Genomic DNA, 7,205 nt, shown 5'->3' on the forward strand with positions numbered 1-7,205 from the left:
TGATGATAAGTGCCGAGTGGGTTTCCCAGCACACCATTAAAATTGTGCCATCCAATAGTAAAAACTATGTAGCCAAGGTGAACACGCTAGCAATGAGCTCGATAGAGAATGCATTCCATCAGGGTATGCCACCAATTCCGGCATCAAGCTAGCAATGTGATGGAAGAAATGCCAACACAAGCCGCACCCCTTCAAGCCATTAATCAGGCTCCATTTTGCCGGAGTGTGAGAGAAACCCAATAAAACATCGGATCACTCAAAGGCTCTTGCAATACATAGATACCATGCAAAAGAAGATTGAGCGAGTCCTCATCAAGTTCAAAGTGGATGCGAAAATGTCATAAATTCACTCAAAAAAAAAATTGATCCATGATAGCCTTCCGTAGATGGCATACATCAACAAGTACTACAAGATGTACTGGGACTACCGCAACACTTATAATTTCTTCCATTTGTGCATCAAAGCTAGCCAAAACTATGTTGAATGCAAAATTTAATGAAATGTTAGATACCACAATGTTGTTGTTGTCAAAACAAGCATTTGTTTGTGGTGAAATTTCTTCCCTAGTGGAAAGAATCAAGTGGTTGAACAAGAAAAAAATTATTTACTGTTGTATGCTTCAGCTTTGTCTTTGGAAAATTCTCTATCTGCATAGTCCAAAAACCATGGATAGTCTCTCCACGTTTCCTTACCATGGAGCTTCTCTATCCAATATTCAGGATAGAGACCACTCTCCTCTCTCTCAGACTCCACCCATGCATCATTGGGATGCTCGAGGTATGGACTACGAATACCTATTTTAAGGGTGCCCAAACACCATCTACAAAAAAACAAGAGGAATAACTCCACCATTTATAACAATATTGTATAGTTCAATACCTACATAGCATGCGTGGGACAGTACAAGAAAAATGTGGCTGCTCCTCTATGTTGTGGGTAGCTCATATGGTTTCCTTCCACCACACAAAAGCCTTGCCAAAGTGCTTTTGTCGTAAAGCCTGCACTGAACTGCCAAGAGATATGCCACAATCAAGTGTGGCACATGCATGTAGCTTCTTTAACGTGGAGTTATCGGCCTCCATCTTGTTGGACACACTCAATAGACCCCTGCACATTAAGTACTAGTAATGTGACAATACTAGATAAGACCCCAAACTCTAGTGTTAGAATGCTCACCTTTCAAGCTTCCATGAATATACATGCAATCTCAACCATTGTGAGAAGAGTTTTTCTATGTTGGAATAGATGCCTCCACTAATGACAAATGTCCCTTGGTCAACATATCGAGCAGGTAATATTTTTAGCAATTTATTATTGGATAACATTCTTAATAAATTAAGGAGAATAAATAGTTCTTTCAAAAGAAGATAGTACTTATTCCGAAGGACTAATCCGTGCCCGTGCAACCTCAAAGGCTTTGAAGGGGGTCATTTTGCAACCCTTCTCTCCCCAACCCATAAAGAGATGCATTAAAAAAAAAAGTTCCATTCTCGGGATTGGCTATGACTACGTTCTTTAGTCCCTTTCACACAAAAATGTTCTCGATCTCTTTCACAGCTAGATCATAGCTTGCCTTGTAGTCATCTTTGTGCATGTGATACTCTCTACTCCCCTTCACTGTGGTAAATTCTGTGTTTCAATCGATACATTTCATTGAAATCTTCTTGCAATACAAATTTCAAAATCAAACTGATTTTCAAGAAAAATCCCATGTACTAACCTAATGCATGTGTATTATAAATTAAGAACTACCTTCCTCAATAGTTGCGCTAGCAAATATGTAGGTAGTATAAGCCATTTTGAACGATTCATTTTCATCCCACAGAGTTTCCTATAAGCTTTTGCCCTATCTTCTTCATTGAATTTGTCCAATAAGGATTGTGGGTCCACAAGTGCTAATTTTTTGCATCATAAATATATCGTGTGTAGTAGTGTCAGACACATGGACTCGCATCACCCTAGTTTCAAATGGAACATTATATCAACAATTGATAATATGAGGTGCACCAATAGAAGTGTGAATAAAATTACTTATTGTTCATCATGCCAAGTACCCATAGAAATTCTATACGATTCATTGTCGTCCCACAAAGTTTCCTATAAGCTTTTTCCCTATCTTCTTCATTGAATTTGTCCAATAAGGATTGTGGGTCCACAAGTGCTAGTTTTTTGCATCATAAATATATCGTGCGTAGTAGTGTCAGACACATGGACTCGCGTCACCCTAGTTTCAAATGGAACATTATATCAACAATTGATAATATGAGGTGCACCAATAGAAGTGTGAATAAACTTACTTATTGTTCATCATGCCGAGTACCCATAGAAATTCTGCCATCTCCGTAAGGTCGCACTTCACAATTGTGCACTCAACCTTTGGTGTAGAGAATTCATCCAACCACTCCCGCAATGCCCAATCGTTCCACGCATGGAGCTGGTGGTTGATTTCCCATACAATGAGCATTTTCTCTTCCATGTGGTTGCTCTCTCACAAATGTGTCCGACATCACTAACTCTCTCTTATTTGGTCATCAAATGTGTCCGACATCACTAACTCTCTCTCTCTATCTCCTAAAGTGTCATGCCTATCGAATGGTATAGGATTTTCTCTGAAAAAAGCTTCGAAAACAATGAAGCGAGCCATCGTGGCGTGTTAATCTCTTTTGGCTATAGAGTTCATTAGCTGTGTCACGCAATCATCATTCATTCTAATGGTCGGGTTAGTCAAAAGATGACAAAGGGGGATGCTAGGCAACAAGTGATTGTAGGGCACAACATATGCATCAATCTAGCTCGATGAGATGTGGCTATCAACCTCAAATCCAAAGAAATCGGCAAGAGGATCATTATCCGTGTTTTTTGCAAGGATGGTCAGTGACGTGACTACACCTATCAAAGGAGGTACTTGCATCATCGTCAAAACGAGCGCTCCAACCACAAAACCGTTCTCTTGAGTAGTGTGCAGAGGAATTTCTTCTTTGGTGATTTGAATCATCATTTTTTCTTGGCGGTCCACGTCTTTGGACTGTTTTATTGTTCAAATTGGCATTTTGTTTATTAATTGGGGTGCTTGTGGATACCAAAGAAATGATGAAAGGTGAAAGTAAAAGAAGAGATTTAAAGGTGTGGGAAGAAGGTTTAAGAGAAATAAAATAAGAGAGAGGGAGGAGAAGGTTTGGAAAGGTGTGGTGCAATGAAAAAAGTTATATTTGCTTTTCAAAGAGATAGAGATCGCTAACACTTAAGAAAGAGTAGAAGTGTGGATTAAAAAACATAAAGAAGCTAGAGTAATCTTTTATAGGCAAGAAAAAGGGGGGGGGGGGGGGAGCGGGGGTCAAGGATGGGGGGGATTTTTTTGCGAGCTTCCTGTATTGTGCTTTACAATTAGTAAATTTTTTTGTAGTTTTGCACACATCTATAGGCTAAAAGTAAACAAATATGAATTTAAAACTAAATTTCCAAGTACAAATAACCAAAAAATTTGCTAAAGTTTCCTTCATTTTTGCTTCGAAATTTTCAAAAAGTGTCTCTGCAAGAGATTAAGGACGTTCAAAAACTGAAAAGACTAACAAAAAACCCTTCAAATAAGTTTGTACTACTTTTCTGTTCCTTTGCAATGTAACATGGCCTAAATGAGCTTGTCGAAAGACAAAACTTGCAAACAAACTATAGGCCAAAAGTAAACAATATGAATTTAAAATCAGATTTCCAAGTACAAATAAACAAAAACATTTTCAAGGTTTTCCTTCATTTTAGCTTAAAAATTGCAAAAAACACCTCTCCACCTTTATCACAAAGGCCTCTGGGATCAAGGACGTTCAAAACAATGAAAAGAATAACAAAAAATCCTTCAAATAAAACCTTTGTTAGCTATCACCTAGAGAAAAAGTATGCTCTTTAAAAAGGAATTGAAAGTATGATAGGTAGTCTCACAAGGTGGTGTTAAATCTTTCTCAAACCAACATAGAGACATGCCAAACATAGTGACATCAGTTATGTAGCCACACATCGTTACCACCCCAAAAAATGTAACAAAGAAGTACATAATCCATAGATCATAGTAGTAACAAAATCAAATGTATGGATCTTCTCACAACAATCTCCTCCCTCTTACCTTGGCACGTGTCCACACACTATGGGATAAAGACACTGCTCATAGAGTACATCATCCACATTTAAACACATGCAATGTCTCAAGTCTTTTGTGCTCTCCTTCCCCAAACCACCACACCCTACAAACACATCCAAGACATAACTACAACGCTCTGTGAATGTTGTGAGCAACTACCTGACCATGTCAGAAACATAGAAATAAACACCATTACTCTTGCAAGTGGCAGCAACAATGTGCCAAACTTATTTAAGACAAGGACCATTCAAACCAACATCATACAAGATAAGTGACTTACCAAAATATACACTACTTCTCTCTACACCACTTCTAACAATTTCACCCCCATCAACTTTTGTGGGGAAAACACAATCATCTAATACGTAGCTACGGTATGTTGGAAACAAACTCTCCAAAATCTTCTCTCCACTCTCTCTATTGTAGCTTGGCACAGCTTGACTGACATGATGCCAAAGACACATTGTAAGATCAAGCACATATTTGAATACACAATTTGTAAATATTATATTATCAGATTAAGAATCTTACCATAGAATAAATGAAAACAATATTCCTTACAGCATTAGTGACCTTACTGCCTCTTTAGTGGCGGGATGTCGATATGCCTTGGAGTCACACATAAGCATCCAAGTACGATGAAGCACAAGCCCCACTCTCGATGCATCTACAAGGAACTCTACTATGTCCCCAGCTAAGCACATGGTGACCAAGAAGCCCTCGTTTTTTCCCAAATACTTGCAAACAATATCCATGCAACCCCTTATCGAACCTGACGTGAATGTATTCCACTTGGAAATAGTCATGCCCTCTAAAAAATCAAAATGTCAATAGGACAAGATACTTTCTTGTTACCCTTTAAAATAAAAAAATTTTACTTACTCCAAGGGATAGGACCAAGGGCGTCCACTAATAATCCCGTAGGAAAATCTACAATTATCAATCAAGCTACCTCTCGATATGGCACTCCATCTTTGATATAAAGATGCATCTTTTGAGTGGCAAACAACTTGTTGATGCTATTTAAAAAAAAATTCATAGTTATATATTGAAAAACATACTAAATTTTATGTTTCATGTACATTGCATTTACCTAATTAGAGAAAATCTATCAATTTGGGTCACATCAACAAGTAGAGCATCAACAAAAGTCTGGTGCTGAAATCCTGCAGCCATTATTTACAATGGTAACTTTCAAAAAATCTTTACATCCAAGTAACTTTAAATTCAAACTCATTTGAGACAACTTAGTAACAGAACATGTCATACGTTGTCTCTCCCAACTCTCTCGACCTAGAGAGGACTTTGCAACAAAGGAGGTAGTAGGTGCTAAAGAGATCTCAATCGAATTTATCCTCTTTGAATCACTAGAGGTGCTAGGAGGTTCCATAAGCCCTTTACCTTTCTTGTCTTGAATGCCAATAAAAGGGGTCGAAGTAGCTCCAGTGGTTGTTTGAGTAACCCGACATTGGAGTGTGTACATTGGGTAGCTTTTGTGGCATTCTTACTAGCTTCAATGTCCACACTTCCCTTGATTTCTTGATGCTCCATAGAAGAGGGTGTAGCAAGTGCATCCAGTTCTTTACTACTATGGGTCTCTTGCTTGAATCCTACAAGCATCATTGTTTCTATCATCATATGCATGGCTTCAAAATGCTTTAATACATTCATGAATTAATCTTTCACATGGTTTTAAGAACTTACTCTCATGGAGATCCTACTCTTGCTTTGGGATTACACCAATTCAGTAATCTATCCACCAAGGACATAATCGTGCTTCCCTTGGTGTCAAATCTTTCTCAAGCAGTGAGGGAGAATACATAGTACTCTCATCAATCATCGACATCAACCCACTCTCTTGTCAATTCTGAAATATCACCCAATCTTGCCTCTTCAACACATTGCAAAATCCACCTACAACAATTATCAAAGAACAAAGGAAATTAGAAGTATTGAGAGAAGAAAAGTAGGAAGTAGCCACAAATTTTTTAGTAGAGTCTCCTTTGTTTTAGAGATCATTTTTCAAATAATAACCATTAAAGCCACCCTATCTTAGGGTTCCACGTGAAATTTAAGGCAAAGAAATATTAAAGAAAATCAAGCCATCAATTCTTTATATATTCTACTTTATTTTGATAACTCCATAACACAAAACAAATAAATCATCCTCTTTAAGCTTCTACAAGGAGCTTAATTAAGATACAAATGAAGTACTTCTCATGCATGCATATCACAATACAATAATCACCATCAATAGAGAAGTCATCTTAGAGTAAACCTACACACTAGTTGTTTCATTGAAAACACAAGCTCAGGCATCTTCTCTGCAACATCCGAAGACTTCACCCCATCTATAAGATATGAAAAAGCTTGCATATAATTACCTCACAACTCCTCTACATGTTAACATATTCATAAATTCTAACTTATATTTCACTTTATGTATATCTACACAACATGATTCTTCAAGCTTATCTATAAGAATTCATCAAATGCATCCGGTAGCTGTGGCCTTTCAAATTGTATCTTTTGGATTAAAAGAGAGGCCTCAGAGTGCATATGAGCCCAATGCATCTCTTTCTTCATGTAAGTTTGAAATGCCTTATAATCTTAAAATTGAGGACATTCTGGGTATTTGGACTTTGTCAGACTCATGAATTGCAACAATATTTTCTTCCTACAATGCATACAAACTTAAACTTAAAGAAAACATTGGACAAGATCAAATATAAAAAAATAAATGCATCCAAAATACCTCTCAGGGAAGATTTTGGAACTTGTAATGCAGTACAACTTGTTTCTTGTAATTTTTCACATGCTTGTATCTTCCCACTTTATGCCTATCAACACTTTGAAGAAATACTCTCCATTATGGGGATTTGTAATGCATAGATACCTGTAGCCTTTGTCTTTGAGCCGCTCCTCCTCTGCTCTAGTAGCTTTATCTAAACGTTTCTTTTTCTCGAGATCATCTAAATCAAATGCTTCAATCTTTTTCGTTTCTTTAGAGAGGAATTCTTGAAATTATCTTTAGAGAGGTATTTAACACTCACATGGTATTTAGCAAGGGGACGA

At 37.3% G+C, this 7,205-nt stretch overlaps 1 pseudogene; it reads right to left on the minus strand.

Annotated features, from left to right (window-relative positions):
• Positions 1 to 942: 942 nt before the first annotated feature.
• Positions 943 to 6,449, minus strand: LOC147450699 (uncharacterized; annotated as a pseudogene).
• Positions 6,450 to 7,205: the final 756 nt, after the last annotated feature.

This window comes from Adiantum capillus-veneris, chromosome 9 (genome assembly GCF_014529385.1).
Source record: "Adiantum capillus-veneris isolate H3 chromosome 9, ASM1452938v2, whole genome shotgun sequence".
Classification (NCBI taxonomy): Eukaryota; Viridiplantae; Streptophyta; class Polypodiopsida; order Polypodiales; family Pteridaceae; genus Adiantum; species Adiantum capillus-veneris.